The sequence below is a fragment of the Aythya ferina genome (assembly GCF_964211825.1).
Source record: "Aythya ferina genome assembly, chromosome: 13".
Taxonomy (NCBI): domain Eukaryota; kingdom Metazoa; phylum Chordata; class Aves; order Anseriformes; family Anatidae; genus Aythya; species Aythya ferina.
The window spans coordinates 2,091,514-2,108,468 of NC_140311.1; the positions used below are offsets into that span (position 1 = coordinate 2,091,514).

The 16,955-nt window shown below is 41.5% G+C and overlaps 1 long non-coding RNA gene across 9 annotated transcripts in view; it reads right to left on the reverse strand.

Moving 5' to 3' along the window:
- Window positions 1-3,718: 3,718 nt before the first annotated feature.
- The window catches only part of LOC311443965, a 114,664-nt gene continuing 101,427 nt past the window's right edge, over window positions 3,719-16,955 (reverse strand). For 5 of the 9 annotated variants that reach the window (XR_014697585.1, XR_014697586.1, XR_014697587.1 and 2 more), the window contains 2 exons: window positions 5,706-5,946; window positions 3,719-4,295 (listed from right to left, as the gene is read on the reverse strand). This is a non-coding gene — a long non-coding RNA (uncharacterized lncRNA). The remainder of the gene's footprint in view (window positions 4,296-5,705; window positions 5,947-16,955) is intronic. The other 4 variants (XR_014697582.1, XR_014697583.1, XR_014697584.1 and 1 more) reach the window with 1 other exon arrangement.

The following is a 16,955-nucleotide window of genomic DNA, read 5'->3' on the forward strand; positions in this document are numbered from 1 at the left end:
TGCAGCGGGCTGTCCCAGGCCATACCCAGAGCATCCACACAAATTAAAAAATAACTAACTGCACAATTTTGCAAGGGAGTCAGCTGCTGACATAGGTTTTACTTGAAATCCTGCCTTCCTGGGATACCTCATATCAGCAGTTAGAGATTTTGATTGGCATTTTCCTTATTTCAATATCATGAGCTGTATTAATTTTGCATGCTCTACTCCTTGTACAATTCAGTATCCAGAGAGATTGGACAGGCTTTTTCTGTGTTTATGCAGGTCCATGGTTGTCTGAAACATCTGTGCAGTGCTGTCATCACGGCTGCAAACACAAAGGTACAGCATCTCCTCGAGGAGCAAGAAATGCTGACTTCCATTCCTTATCCACAGCAAAAATAAAAGATTTTGAAAATTTACCTAGATTAGGGAAAGATTTTAGAATGAATGTTTCAGGAGCCGGAGAATGAAGCAAATATTCTGCTTTGACCAGAGACAAATACTCATAATGAAATCAATCCTTTGGTTTGGAGGGAGAAAGAGGAGAAAAAGAGGATAAATCTGTCTGAGCGCAGAATATGGCCCATCATGTTTATCTTGGAGAAACTTGCCCTTATCCCTGGCCTTTGCTGGAAGCCCTGCCTTCAACAGCTACTGACACTTGCTAACTGCACAGCTTGGAAATGGGTGCACAAGATTTAACATTTTGTTGAAAACCTGCCAGCTGGATGCCTAGCCTATCTCTGATACTTCTTTAATTTGATGAACAATAAATATTTACTGTCATGTGAAATTTTAAATGTTTTTTTTGAATAGTGCTTTTGAACAGGAGCTCTACTGTATGGCAAGAGGACTCCATAAACGGCTTCATTTTCTAACTTCAAAGTTTCTTGGATATGTTCTAAATATAAGATAAAGTGCATTTAGGCCAAAAGGTTTGAAAGGTGATCCCTGATCTTAATAAAGCTCCCCATCATCAGTTAATAAAAATACTTGGCAAGGTATTCGGTATCTCTGCCTGTTCCTTTCCAGATAACCGCCTTTACGGGGCTGATGCAGATCATTGTAAAAATCCTAGGGAATTTGGTGCTGTTTTACTGCAAATTTGTGTATGAGGTATGATAGAAAGGGGTGAGAGCTTCAACCAGTGCAAATCAGCTTCATTCCATTAAAGTCAGAGTTTGTAATCTGCTCCTGGGTTTGGGGGGTTTATCAAATAAGCTCTTCATTTCCTTGAGAAATGCCAGGACTTCAGATCCAAATAAAAATAAATCTGGTTTCTGCTGAAAGCCAACATTTGTCAAAATCACTCTTAAAACTCAGTGTTGCAAGGTGCAAAGGTATTTAAGTACCAACAGCTATGCCTTGCCTTATACCATACCACAGAAATTATAAGCAATCCAATTGACATTGATACCTTGATTTAACCAAATATACTCCTGAAAAGGAGGTTATATGCACAGTTCAGCTGTAGGTATGTTGTGATAAAATCAAGAAAATTAACTTCTTTATAAACATCTCCTTTAAAATCTGTAATAAACCAAACCGTACTGAAGAGTTCTCTGTGGTCTTCAGCAAGTCATGAACTTTGAAATATTTCCTGCTATTATAGACAGGCTACCCCTCCTCATCTCCTAGCACTCTATTCTCACAGCAGAATTACCATTAAATGAAGCTTGAAGATGAATCGTAGAGAAAAGGTCAAATTTCACTTCCTGGAGATTTTGGGAACTTATATATTTTTTACTGTTGGGTTAAATGATTGAGATTTTATACAGGTGGTTTCTGAGCAGCATTTATGGATCTCTGAAAGGTCACAGGACTCACGGCTTTCTGGGTGTGTAGACTGTTTGCAAAATAATTGCCAGTTTGAAGAAAGTATAGAGCTCCTGACCAAGAGACCCAGGTTGTGGGTGACGATGGTTACATACGGTTGTAGGACACCATCAGCAGAGCTGGACCTCATGGGACAAATAACCACAGGGCCAGAGCTCCAGCTTTGCTTCTCGCTCCCCTCCCTTCCATGGGAGATTTTGTGTGTCTCTGTCGGGCACTCTAGGGTTTCTCCTCCCAGTGACAGCATCCAGAGTGTGGAAACACTTCTGAATCCAAATTTCTAGCTCCTATTACCATGTCCAAAGGCTTGGAATATCTCATCTAATTAAATGTACTGAATACTCGCTATGTATCTAGTGCAGAAACAACATGACAACAGTTCATTATCTAGGATGAGAACAACGCAATCACCTTGGATCAAATCTGTTGTCCAAACTCATAAAAGCTGCAAACCCGTGGCTTGATCCCAGGTGGGTGAGCATGGCTTTGGTACTCAATCACGTTGTTCGCACACTGTGGCATCAGGCTCAGTCTGCTCTGGGCACAGAGACATCAACAACTCCCTGGCAGGAGAATAATAAATATCAGGCACTTTCAAATGTTATCTGTAAGCCAAAGGAGAGAAAGGAGATAGCTGACCACTGGCTTGTTATGTCAGCATGTCACACGCAGCAGTGTCTCTGCAGGATACAGCCCTGCTGGTGACAAACGGCTTTGCTGTTAAACGCCAGCTGAACATCTGGTCCACAACACCTACGGTTTAGATTTCTCTATATCCTTGCATGCTGGCCATTTAACACCCCTTTGGGGTTTTCCTGTAGTTTTTCTCCCCCTCGTGTTCAATCAGCTGGATTGAACACATGTAAATAACTTTAAAATCCACACTCAGATTAGTGGACATCGCTTGCATGTATATACAGATACACGTCTGCACAGGCAGATAACATGTAAGTGTGTGTGTGTGTGCTGGAGACAAAAGACACTTGCAAAATACATGTAGAGTTCAATGCTCTCTTGCACAAAAAAGAAATTTCCTGAAACAACACATTGAAATACCCTTACAGATGTTTCTCTGCATTACCAAAAAGAAAAAAAAAAAAGAAAAAGAAAAAACCACCCTGTCCCCTGAGCTAAAATGAAAATTGATTTTGAAAAAAGCTGAAGGATATGAGTGGATCATCATAATTGGATCAACATGCTCCAAAAGCTTCAGGCTACTTCGACTTCATTTCTTAGCTGACAGCTTTCTTTTGGAATTCTTCAAACCAAACACAAATGGTTTGATTGCAATATGTGAAACATTTGACCATCATATCCTTGACAGTCAGTCCGCTGCAGGGGAGATTTGATAACTGTTGTCAAATTCATAGCAGCCAGTCTAATCCAAAGAACCAACAAAAAACACAGGAGCTGCTTCAACAAAAACAGAGCCTACATTAATGTAAAATGACACCACTTACAGGGAAAATATAGAAAAAGGCTGCATTGGGTCTTTTCCAAACAGCATCGCAACCGCATGAACATATCTTATTGGTTCTTAATTGCTAAATACAAATGAGAGATGTTAAAAATCCACTTGGTTTTCCATTCAACAATCACACGAAGAACCTAAGCAGTGACAACAGCAAGTCAGTCAAGCTGAGGTTTCTGAGGGAGGTTTCTGAGTCACACACCAGCCCTCACATCCTGTCCCAAACTACTGGGTTGGGAAGTGAAAGGATTGGGTGAGATGAGAGGACCAAACCTCCGAAGCCACCTCTGATGCTGCACCCTCATAAAGACTCTCGCCAGGTGTTCACTGTGGCAACCAGTGAATTTCCACAGCTTGATACAACATTTAGTATTAAATGGATGGGAAAGAAATGTGAAAACCACATAAAAAGTAATAGAAAAATGTCTATTGGTATCTCTTCTGTTTATTTCTATGACACGCAAAAATGAACACCGCAGCATTAATAGGCAGAAAAGAATTGAATGCTATCATGGATAAATTAATTACTAGATGACAATATTATATTAAATATCTAGTAAGAGGAGTTTTAATAAGTACATGCTTTCTGAAGTTGAAGCTTCGAGATCTTTATCAAAATTTTATGGAGGATTTAATTCATAGTCCTGAAAACTGCTTTTTAGGAGAAAATATATTTGAGCCTTGCTGTAGATACGGAGCATTAGAAAGAACTGCTACTCAGGAGCTTGTTCTTTGGCAAGTAAAATTTAATTTTGAAAACAAAAAATGTCTTTCTGAAAACATGTCTCATGATATCTGTCTCAATCTGTATCAGAGCCAGGTATAGGGAAAGCATAACTATTAAACAAATGTATCATCCTCAGCAATTGAAACCTCCTATGTGTGATCTCCTCTTGTCTTTGGTAATACCCACAATAAACATATTTAGTCCAGAGTTTTCTCTTCCATGAGCATCACTCAGCAGCAGCAGAATGATTTTTTTTCATATTCTTTTATCTGCTTCTCTCTGAAAAGTCAAGAAGAAAAAGGGATAAAGTTTAATGATTGTTCACAGTTCCATGTCCCACAAAATTAGAGAAACATCTGGAAGTTATTTTGCTTCAGAACGATTTTTAACTGACTAAATGATCTCGTCTGTGGTGCTGCATAGGCTTAGCAAGGATGAGAATAAGCAGCAGTGTGCCCTCCTACCTGAAACACACCACGAATCAGATTCCAGAGAGGTTTCTAGCTCCCTAAATCCTCTGGATTTTTTCCTTCATTTAGGAACAACATTCATTAAACAGCTATAAAACTAAATTAAGAGAAAGCAGTAATGTCTGATTAGAGCCAAGAAAAAAAATAAAAATCAGTAGCTCAGCATGAGCAACTAAGAAATAGAAAAATATTCCAGACACTTCCAAAAGAGGAGCTTTAACATAAAAATCTTAGCTCATGGGAAAAGAGGTGTTATCTGAGCTCTAGTTTGGTTTGAACAAGTGGGATTAATAAATGTGCATTCTTTAATTCCTTCTCTCGCTCTGACTGGCAAGCATTTTTCATTTCTAGTAGTAGTGCTGTCTGGTTTAGTGGTGCAGCAGTGCCTCGCGTGCCTCTCTGAATCCCACTCTGCCTGCATGGCACAGGGAAGGAGGGGATGCCTTTCTCCTTGGCATTTTGCAGGTACTCGTGGAGGGATGGCCTGTGGGACCCAGCCTGCTGGACGGGCTCCTCTCCAGTGCCACCAGCAGCATACACGCCAGGGGACTCAACACCATCTCTGGACTCCTGCCAACTGAACACTGGGACTATCAAACATAAATACAATTTAATTTTGACATTGCTTCAAAATTCCAGCCAAGAATACCACCTAGGATGAAGGATGGTAAGACAACTTGCAAAGCAAAAAATAAACTTTTTTGGGAGGAATGCCTGTGCTTTATTTAGAAGGGTCTAAGCTAAAAAATGTTCAGGATGCTGTCACATTAATTTGGGGACTGCAATGCTAAGCATTTGGGGATAGGAGCATGATGCAGTTGCTTTTAATGTGATAATACTGAGAAATAATTTTATTTGAGGAGTAAAAATATTTACAGGAAGAGATGAATTTTTCCTTCTACCACCGAGCCACAAGGCTGGAAAGCTGTGCATGCAGATCCAAGCCTAGTATTTTTATAATCTCTCTCCATCTGCTTTACGGGACATATTTTCCCTCCTTTCCATTGCTAGCAAGATCATCTTCCCTCTTTGTCCAATTCCTTTACTCTTTGCTCAAGTTACCATGGAACCAAAACACCGCTTACTGGCTCATCTGCATGTGTTTGAAATCTATTTGATGGCCATTACAGGAGACATGTTTTCAGGTGCAATAAGGTGGGAACTTCTGCTTGGACATGGAGGGACAATAGATTTACTCCGCTGCAGAGTTTATTCTTACCAGATGGAACTGGAAGGGATGATGTTGTGTTTCTGCTCTGGAAAGGAACTTTCTCCCTAAGCAAATGTGATGGCTGTGTGAAAAGCCCCGATTCAGACCATGTGCAGAACATATTGCTGTGCCACCTGAAAGCTGTTAGTGTTGGAGAGCATGTTGTTGTAGATGACTTCAGGGAGCAGATGTAGCACATGACCGGGACTGACTGTGGAACATGCATCATGCCTGGGACACACTCCCTGCCCTGCAAAAAAGTGCATTGATTTCACAGTCAGCAGAGAGCAAAAGGGCACCTGGAGAAAGCCTGAAACTTTAGAGCAAAGAGAACAAACGAAAAGCAGAGAAGGCTTTTTGCTGAAGTCGCAGAGAAAAGCACAGTATGTCAGTGAGCTTGGCTTGCCAGTGATGGTGAAACCTATTTCAACCACAAAATGTTGGCGGGCTCAGCCCATGGCATGCTTTGGCTGGTGGAGGAGGAAGCTGACCTGCATTCCAAAGCTGGACTATATTTCCTACTACAGAGTAAATAATGCAACATACGTGTGTGTTTGTTGGAGGTAACAGAAGAGCAGATCAAAGCATGCCATTCTGTGATGGTTTCACCTATGTTGGGTGGTGTTCACCTGGTTTTCAGAAAATGTCATGGCCTCCAGTGCAGTGTGAGATTCCCTGCAGCTGGAGCAGCCTGAGCTGTGTAGGGTGGCAGCAGGGACTACTGCTGGGACGTGAACACCTCCATCGAATGAGTCTGCAAAGCGGTAAGTCCCAGTGCCCAACTTAGGGCTACTCTGTCAACAACGGCACAGATTGATCATTATTTACCCTGAACAATATACCACTTGCATTCTGAAGAAAATTAATTATTTCAGTGATAAATTCTGTTACAGAATTAATGGTGCTAAATCCTAGATATCAGACTTTAAGAATCCACAATTAAAAAAGCTGTGAGATGTCTGTATTTTGGTGGCTTAACTAAAATAGGTAGTTGTCTATATTTCTCCTAACCTCAGGTAGTTTTGCTCCTGCTCAAAATGTAAAACTGTTTTGTTGCTTAGGGAAATACACAACAAAAAACGATGATTATCCTAGTTTGGTTATATGGCTATGATAAAAATTAATTGGTCACCCCAAATTAGTATTCAATGCAAGTAACACTCAGTATGAAAAAAGGCTGGTAAAACATCTACCAAAAATGTACATTTGCAAATCTTATTCTAGAAAGACAATTCACAGCACCGAGTTTGCTAAAATATTATTAAGGTACATGATGGAGATGGATATGAGGTCAGGTATCACGGGAGCCTGAGCAAACACCAAGTGAAAAATTTACAAAAGGACTCCAGGCATGAATTCACTGCTTTTCTTTTTTGCTAAAACTCTTAGCACCGACACAAAATGAGCTTTGGATCATGATGATATTTCACATGTGGAATTCCAGATGAACATATGACATGGATTCCTTTTCCTCCCTTCTGTTCTCCAACCCTCAGGAGGAATTTGGTCTCCACAGCTCCCTCACTCAATATATATAAAAAAATCCAGACGTTATGATAAAATGAGAGAAATAAATGCCAATAAAATAAATGTTAATATACCTGCTTAATATACCTATTTCATTCATTTATAACTAAAACAGTATTTAAATTTTATATAAAATATCCACATTTTAGGATATCCTTAACTAGAAGAGAAATGATTTCTCATGAGAAAAGCCTCCTCAAAGATTGATATTTTGTTCAGTGCCTCAAATGTAGACAATAAAAATATCTTTATAGAACACAGGCAAAGAACCAAAAGCAGACATCATTTGGGGGTAGGAAGAAGAGAAAAAAATCCAGAGTTTGGTCAAAGTCTACATTAGTCATGCAGCCCTTAGGGGAAATTATCACCCTAGATATCAATGATAGCTCCCTCCTATTAAGAGAGCACATTAAAACTGTTCTGTACACATAGTAGGAACATTCTATGAACTAAAATAACAAACAGAGTTTTGAAGCCAAAGAGATACAAGATCTCCAGAGAAAGCCATGGTGGTTCCAGAGGAATTCATGCCTTACAGAAAGACACAGACACCACACGTGGGACTACCACGTGGTAAGAAGTAGTTCAGATTTATAAAAGAAGAGCTCTCAGCTACGAGAGGCACAGAGAAATTATTTACTGAAAGTCATCCCAGTGAAAAATGATGGACTGCTGTATATTAGCATCAAGTAGATATTATAATCTAGGATTACTCATTATGGAGTGTGAACAAAACCAAAGACACAGAAAATAATGATGGGACAATCCCAGCTGAGTCTCTTGAAAAGGAAAAAAAAAAAAAAAAAAAAGCTAGATCCCACTAAAAATTTAAAATAAATAAATAAATAAGATATATCTGAAATGTTCAGGTACACTAATAACAACATTTAAAGACAGAAAAGACACCAGCTGTGCTACATCTCTGAGAGCTGACTCTTTCCTGGGACTGACTGGTACAGTTTCAGCACCCACTATGGGAGTCTCCTTCCCAATCTGTAAATGCTGGTGTTCTTCATTAAAGCCAGAGGAAGTTAGAAACAACAGATTTCAGAGGAAAAAGCCTCTAACTCATGGACTCCATCTCTATTTCCACTTTGTTAAACTGAGCAACTCCATAGTCTTCTTTGTGCCTATGGCTCTCACTTTTCCATGCTGCACCCACCTCTCTCCATCCCCTCTCAGTGTTACCAGGAGCATTCAAACAGGCAAACATCAGGGCTTAATTTCACTGTGTGCATAAAGGAAAAAGAACTTGGGGATGTTAAAACAGTTAAAACAGCAGAAGCTAAGGCACCTGCCTCTGACAGCTAGGAAGCGTGGAAAAGCTGGAAGCCTCGACCCAAGTGGGAATAGTTGTAAAAGTTGATGCATCTGAATAGATTTGCCTATAGGAGCAACCATGAATAAATTGGCCAGAATTCAAATGCATGCCAGTCCGCACAAGCCTAACCCCTCGCCACTAACACGAGACCCTCTGGCTCAATTTCAGACCTTTGCAATGAATTTTGTGCTGTATTTTAAAGCAATTTTTTATTCAGTTGCACACACAGTGGATAGCAATGACCCCTCTGTGCTCTGAGAGCATCCTGCTGCTGCTGCACATCATCAAAACTAGCTGAGTCCTTCAACAAAGGAACATTACTTTGACTACTTGAGATAGGTTCACACATGTCTTCAGCACCCTGCAGGCTGTGCAGAGTTTCTAGGCTTCTCCAGGAGTCCAGCAGTGGCCCATGAAAGAGGTCCAGTTTCCAAACTTCTGCAACCTCACCCTGCACCACAGGGGAAATCTCACCCTCTCAAAGCATCATTTCTGCAGAGGGAAAAGACATTTCCCCCCCCCCCACCCCCATTTCAACAAGTACTAACCAGCTCTATTCATTTGATCCTTACTCAAACCTCATTCACTGGCTTTCTGTAAGACAATTCTTGCTGCAAATGCTTTTATTTCAAATAATAGTACCAAAATACAGCCCATTGTCACCCTTCAATAGGAACTTTCAGCTGCTCAACAACATGAGTTTTATTTATTAACCTTCCACAATTAAAACTTCTGCATGTTTGTGGCAACATATCTGGTGTTATAATTACTCTTTTAGGGTGTTTAAGAAAGATCACCCAGAGCCTGATCTTATTTATAAATATATCCATTTTAAAATTAATATAGGAAAACATTATTTACTGAGTATTTAATGGAGTAAAACCCATATTTGTATATGAAACCAGTGTAATTTTGCCATGTCACCAGGCTAGCTAACGAGGAAGAATTGCCTCCTGGTCCCCGTCTCCTCAGCACACCAGGGTGACTGTCCCCTCGTGGCCATCAGGGCCCAGAACAAGGCAGTCAGTTGGCTTCCCCAGGTTCCTCCATAGTATGCTACCACATCACACAGCAGCATATCAATTAGCAAGCATACAGAGGAGACAAAGACCTATGAAGAAGGCTTCAGATCTCTTGTGAGATCTAGCTTCATTGAATGATATACAGGGATAAGAGGCATATCATTTGGCAATTGCAAGTTGTTGATGGAAAGATATTTCTTAGATGCTGAGAAAAGCTAAAGTGAGAACGAAGCTCAGAATCGTGTAAATGGGGAACATGGAGAGTTTCTTGTCATACATTTTGGCTTTCCCCACTGCCACCCTCCCTATACAGGGAATGTTATAGGATGAGAAGATCCATGCTGCCTGTAAAGATGCAGACACACACACACACGATACATATAGTTTTACAGATGCAGTCTCTTGGTACCTATTTTACTAAGAATATTCAAGTCCATTTTAACCCAAATTAAGAATTCCCTAGCCAGATCAGCACCAAAAAGCAGAAGCAAATGCAACTTAATGACACGATTTGAAAGGTCATTTGCCAAAGTAAGGCCCCATTGAACTGAGAGTGCAGAGTAAATGAGAAAGAATTAGGCCCAGAGAAAACTATTGCTATAGCAACAAAATAATTTATGAGTGTGTGTATAACAAAGCCAGAGCCACAGAAACACGACGGGAAGAGGCTTGTACCCACTTTAATAACATCACGCTTCCCTTTGCAGTAACTAACACACAGAAAGGAAGGAGCGCACTCTCATTTTAGGATTTTGTTTTTAGACTGGCTTTATCAACACTGCTTGGCAGTCCCCAGTCACCGAGGGACATTGCACACCCTGGTAGGGAAGGTGCAGCATAATTAACAGATGTAATCCCGTGCTAATGGGCATCTCCCCCCGACTGAACCCGGGGGCTGCCGAAGTTTGTGCTGGCAATCCACAGACAGCTCTGTCCCCACCTGTGTGCAGAAAGGTGAGCGATAGTGTGGCTGCACGGCCATCAATCTCGGCCATTGGTGGCCTCCCACAGCTGTGTGCAGCCACTTTTGTGTGTGTTGTGCTAATTGGAAGGCACAGCGCTGGCCTGGCATCCTAGCCAAACAGCTCTGCCAGCCCTTCAGCAGCGCACAGAAAAACCTTTCTGCGTTCTCCTTCGAAAGATCAGTTTAAAAGTTAGAAAAATTTATTAACATCACCATTTATCCTTTAAGGCTATAAAAATATGCCAGTGAACTCCCCCCCAAAAGGCTTAACGTATTGCCAAAGCACTAATTTTATTCTTCATTATTCCCCCAAACCTGCATTTGAAACTGAGGCTTCTGATCTACAGAGAGCTGTTGTTTAATGTATTTCTGTATGTAGATCCTGGACAGAAACCATTTTTCTTGCCTCTCAGGTGGCTCATATAGTGAGATTTATGTCCATTATGCATAAATTCCTTGCAAGATTGCAGTAGCATAATCAGCAGAAAATCTGAGAAATCATCACCAGAGACGTTTGGGCTCAGGCCACCTTCTTCAAGCCTCAGGAGCTTTGATCCAGAGATGTTAGTGGCTCACTGTGGCCCTCCTCTGCACCTGGAGAGGCCCCAAGCCCCCCGCATTGCCTGGTTGGGGTTCCACCACCCACCTCCCTCGTGCAACACCAGCATCATTCTCTCTGTCTTATATTTATCACCTCTTATTTACACATCCCTGAATTTTCTCTCGTTTTGGCTGCAAAATGCTCTGCTTCCTGGTGTGGGTCTGCTGGGGCAGCAGCTGGGTGGGCCCTGGTGGGATTGCCCCAGCACCTGCAGCACCCCAAGCTGCCCAGCTGTCCCCAGGTCTCTGCTCTCATGGGAGTGTTTCCTAATTATTAGGTAGGGGTGGCATCTACCTGGAGTATCCTGGCTTCATAGCATCAGTGAAGTTATCCCGCAGGACCCAGAGGTTCACAAGCATTACCTGAGCTGCATGCAAAGGTCTTTGCTATGCAAGTTGGGTGTCCAGGAGCTGTTCTTGATTTACATTGCAGATGATGAAAAAATAATTGTACCCAAATTGGTTTTGGCTTTTTCAAAAATTAGTTAGATTATTTATCAGCAACACCGCCACTATATCTTTACAGAGATCCTTAGTTTTGCTGACTGAACAACCACAATTTAAAAAAAAAAAAAAAAAAAAAGATGAATTACTTTCAGGCAATGGGAAATCATCTCGATGTAAATAACAGTAGGGGCAAACAGTACTCTGTTACTTGTCAAGGAGCAGCTGCAGAGGCCCACAAAGCAATCCTCAAGAGGAATGAGATGAGCTGCACCTCACTTCAGAACGAGGCACCTACAGAGACGAGCTTGTACCCAGCTAGCGAATGTGTTCCTCCAGGAGATGACTCACCCCACTGCTCAGCTGGCTGCTGAGGAAGCCTCACAACAACTTCTAAGTGATTAAAGCAGGTGAAAGGAATCTGTGTCCTAATCAAAAGCAAGGTCTTTGAGGACTATACTTGGTTTCTTCAAGTAATTCAAATTTCATGGGGTGGCTTTCCATTTCTGCAATTCCCAGTTGCATCTCTAGGAAGGCTGCCCCTTCTATTTTGATTAGATTTACTGATATATAAATATTTGACCTCTCCTCTTTGCAGTTTCATATCAGTACTGGGTCAGTGGTGACAATGAACAATCGCCACTGCTGCTTGGCTACTTGATGGAGGAAAATCCCCAGCACCTAGAAAATACAAACTACCCAGAAAGTCCACAAGTGTCAAATTAAATTGCAAATCCAAAAATCATTCTGATGAATTCTATTTAACTACTGTATCATATCAATTAGATGCTTCTGGTTTTCCGTTTCAATAATATATCAAAATAAATCCCTGAGGTTCTGCCCTGTTTTCTTCTTCTCTCTCTGGTTTGACCACATCCTCTCCCCTGTCCCAGTGCTCGGAGGGCAGCAGTGACCAGCAGAGCCCCCAGCAGCACCCTCCAGGAGAGCTCCTCTCTCCAGCAGACCACCTCCAACATACCCAAAGATGCTTCAGAGGCCTTCGGTGCAGGAGCAGGATCACCTCCTCTCAGGCTGGGGACACCACAAGGAGCAAAGAGGAGACCGCTTGGACCTTAACCCACCAGCAAAACCATCCACCCACAGCTCAGCCTCTGCGTAGCCCAGATACGAGGCAGGAATTTCATTTCTGCCAGAAAACTCGATTAACATAAAACTTCTAAACCGCTTTTTCCATGGGCACACTCTTCGTATTACATTACAGTTTCTACAAGCTTAAACACCTTTTTTTTCTCTGACATCGGATCGCTGCCAAAATTCGACACGCAATGCTTTTTAAAGCCTCCGATGTTAGTGGAAGGTGGGGTTTATCCTCTTTAGGAGCCCCTAGAGGGAGACATGACCCATATTTTAGGAGGAGGCAGGCAGCAGCAACCTGCTCCGGAGATGGGGCTGGAGTTGGAGTGGCTGAGCAGACCAGCCACAGGGAGAGTCACCCACTATGGCCACATAGTCTAAAACTTGGCTCTTTTTAGCTAGGTGCATGGTTGTCCCCTTTATCTCACGATGGCAATGATACCTTAATTAGAAGAAAAACGATTTTAAAAACGGTGGAGAAAGATCGGGACTGGTTACCAGCACATTTGCATGGACAATAAAATAGCACCAATTCATGAAGATAAACTACATGGAAGATTAGTCTGAACTGCCAATTTCTTAAAATGTTTCTCATTTCTTGGTTATGGCTATTTTTGCAAATTTCCCTTTCAGAAATCACATTTCTTTCAAATCAGATCATTGCCCTAGGGTTGTTGACCTTTATTTCGCCCATCTGGAAAACAAATGAAGCAGGAAGGATAACAATATGAGATACTAATCAGAAGTGCTGTTTGTTTTTTTGGAAGCTTGATTTCCAACTTATGCATTTCCCCCTAAAGGCACTGCCAGCAGTACGCTGGATAACCCCTCTGAAAGGAAAACCAGCAGCTTGGCCAAAAGCCTTTTTCTGGCATCTTATCAGTGGTGGAAAAAAAAATAAAATAAATCCAAATGAATAGTAAAACCAAATGCAGCTGCAGGTAAGCAGCAGGTAAGATACCTCAACATTGCCAGTAGAGCCCCGTCCTTCCAGATTTGACCTAAGAAGTTCTCATGGAGGGCTATCAAGATTACAGGCAAGGATAAAACAAACCATCGCTGTTAGCTTTGGTAAAAGAGATGCAACCCAAGATTATTTGTGAATGGAGTGATGAAAATAAATATGCATGGAGAGAGGAGGGGTTCATTAAGCTGTTTGAGCCAGAAAGAAGAGAGCCCAAACACCAAAGCAGGGAGATCAGCTTTTCCTACCAAGCAACACCAGCTCCCAAGGTGCGGGTGCAGCTGAGCAGCTCATTTTGTTAGATTTGAAGAGGAATTTGTTAATTTGGAGGATCTGAGTCCCATAGTTCTAACTCATGATTTTATGAGTTCATTCAAGCTGGAAATAAACCAGATTTGGGGAATGATAGCAAGACTTTAAATTTTTTATTATTAGAAATCTGTGGGTAGGGAAATCAATAGTTTTAGGCAGCTCTGTTAAGAAGGGAATAACATGTTTTAGTGTTCATTAAACGCTATTCTCTTCTCAATAATCTCATTGTTTTTCTTACCCCCACATCTCACGCAGCTATTGGATTAGCCTTAAAACAGGTCTTTGTGGAAAAGCCTCGCACACAGCTATACTGAGGGGATGTCTCACCCCTCCTGGGGCAGCCCCCAGCAGCCCCCTGTGGCAGCCAGCTCTGGTTTATCCTAAAAGGATTTGGAGGGATCAGCACTTGGCTGGACCACTTGCTAACTCGGGCAGAGCACAGGGGAGCTGTGGCTCAGGAGCTCCGGTGGGGATATCCACCAAATTAAACACGCGCTGCGCACGGCTGCAGCAGCAAACGGCAGAGGCATTAGGTATGCAGCTCCTGTGCCTGCACACAACCTTGAATATCAGAATCTTCTTTGATGATAAATAGTATAAATGGTGGCTAGGACACTGAACTACCATGGGATCGTTAGCATACCCCTGTACAAGCCACTGAAGATGAGCAGAAGGGATATTGGTGCAGAGTCTCCTCTGAAGGACAGACTGCTCATATCCCATAATAGTAGATTCCATTTAAAAATAGCAAATGATAGTCAGAGGAATAATAAAACCTAGAAAATCATACCAAAACCCAGCAATACATCAAAGCCATTTTAATAGCTCTTAATACAGTCACTGACACAGCTACTGTACTTGCGAGGCTGGATGATGGAACAGGCAGAGGTTTCGGGTTTTACATTCATTTCATCCTAAAAGTTTCTGTTGCTTCTTGCATGTAAATTATAGATAATGATTGTGCTGACAAGAGGTTGCACTTAGCTGACTCTGCTATGAGGTAAAATTGGAAGAAAATACCTGGCTAAAAGAACTTTCCTTTTCCTTTGGAGGAAAAAAAAAATAATTAAAAAAATGAGAAGTTAATTGCATAGGGCTTCTTATAATTCTTGGTTGGCTACTGAACCAGTGCCATAACTCAGGGCTTCTGGATACTAAGAGAGGAAACGTTATTTGATGTAGTAGGGACAATCCCGTGCTTATCAAATCATCTTGCTTGCCTGTAAAGCTAAGCTCCAATTTATGATGTTTTATGAAGCCACAGATTGAGCTAAGGCTATAAAAATTGGGACTTAATATTCAGGAATAAAAATGCATAGAGTACCACTGAAGTGACATTTTTTAAAGGACTTGCATCCTCCGTGCATTAAATATAACCAGAGAGCGTGACAATAATGGCATGCTGTCCACTGGAGAAAACCTAAGACAAACAGCACAGGTTTGTGATTTCTGAAACATTGGGACTTTTTGCTGGGCATGTATTAAAGCAGAACGATAGGCCATATAATAGAACAATGGCTAATAAAGCACTTGTGCATCATATAGCCCTTAGCAAGTTTATTTGTATTTTTAAGCATTCTCCCTTGGAGGAAGCAGAGAAGCCTCTCAGAGCACATCTGCCTGCCAGACTGATTTTGTTGTTGTTGTTGTTCAAGTGACCACATGTACAGAAAGAAAATTAAAATTTACATGAAGCTGTCTGGAAAACAGTCCTTTCATTTGCCCACCTGAAGAAAAGGGTGAGATTCCTTTTTCCTGTGCTCAAGAAAAGGAAAGTAAAAGAGGAGGAAATTTTTCTAATCCATTTCTGCACTCTCCTGAAGCATCACTGCATCCGACACTTTCCCACCACCTTCCCTCACTGCTCCTTTATTATAGTCATTAGGAGAAGACACCCATCTACTTAAATTATATCTTTAAGGCCCTGATGGAGCAAAGCACATAAATACCTGTTTAATGTTAGACCTCTATTGAGCAAAACATTTAAGCATTCACCTAACTTCCAGAGGTGTTCATATGACTTAACGGCTGCTGAAATTATCGCTGTGGAGAAATGGGGTTATTTACATGCTTAATGTTAAGTGCACTACTGATGTAATCTTCTGAAACAAGGTTGAAAATCCTTAGGAAAAAATAACTAAGACAGCAATTACACAAGAATTGTTTAAAGCATCACTTGATTTTTACTTTGAGATTTTGGGATCTAATTAAGAAGCAGGACTGATGTGTTCAAATCTGTCCTGCTGGCTACCCACGGGATTTGAGTGCTAACTTGCTTAAGCTCGTTTGAACAGTCCAGCCTTGATCATTAAAGGGATGTGCTAATGGCAGATGTGGGCACCATGCCGTCCTAAGGAATCAAATGACTTAGAGAAGTGCAATACCTGAAGTCACTTTTAATATGATTTAAAGATATAAACTTGTTCGCTCTCTTAAAATGTCTTAAGGATATGCACAGATATCCTCTCTAGGAGCTGCCTGTGCCAGGAAGAAGTTGCTCCCCCAGCTGCTCATTAAAACCCTCTTGCTGGAGGTTTTGAACTGATCTGTTGGAAAAGCAGTTCAAATGAGCACTTTAATTCTCTCCAGGCAATAAATAAATAAATAAATCAGCCGGGATAGCTGGGACCAGAAATTCAAACAGTTCGAGCCAAGCTGGCTGGAAGGGGCTAGGAGCAGAGTGCACAGGCAGCAGGAAGGTGGTGGCAGCCAGCCCTGGAGGGCATTGCCTCTCACAGGCACTGATGCTGTGCACCCATTCCTATTTCACGAGTCAATCATTTGCATGCTTAAACTGAAATTATTTACTGCAACATAGGCCCAGAAAGAATTATTTTCAATATTTTTTTTTTTCTTAGATTATTACAACAGAAACTGCACAAGACAGAGGGAACAGAGCACATGGCTTGAGAGAGAGACTCCTTTAGTCCAGCTCCTCTGCCCATGGTTCATTATGTGACCACAAACAGAGGTGACTGAACAGGTATCATGAGCACAATTCGCGTATTAT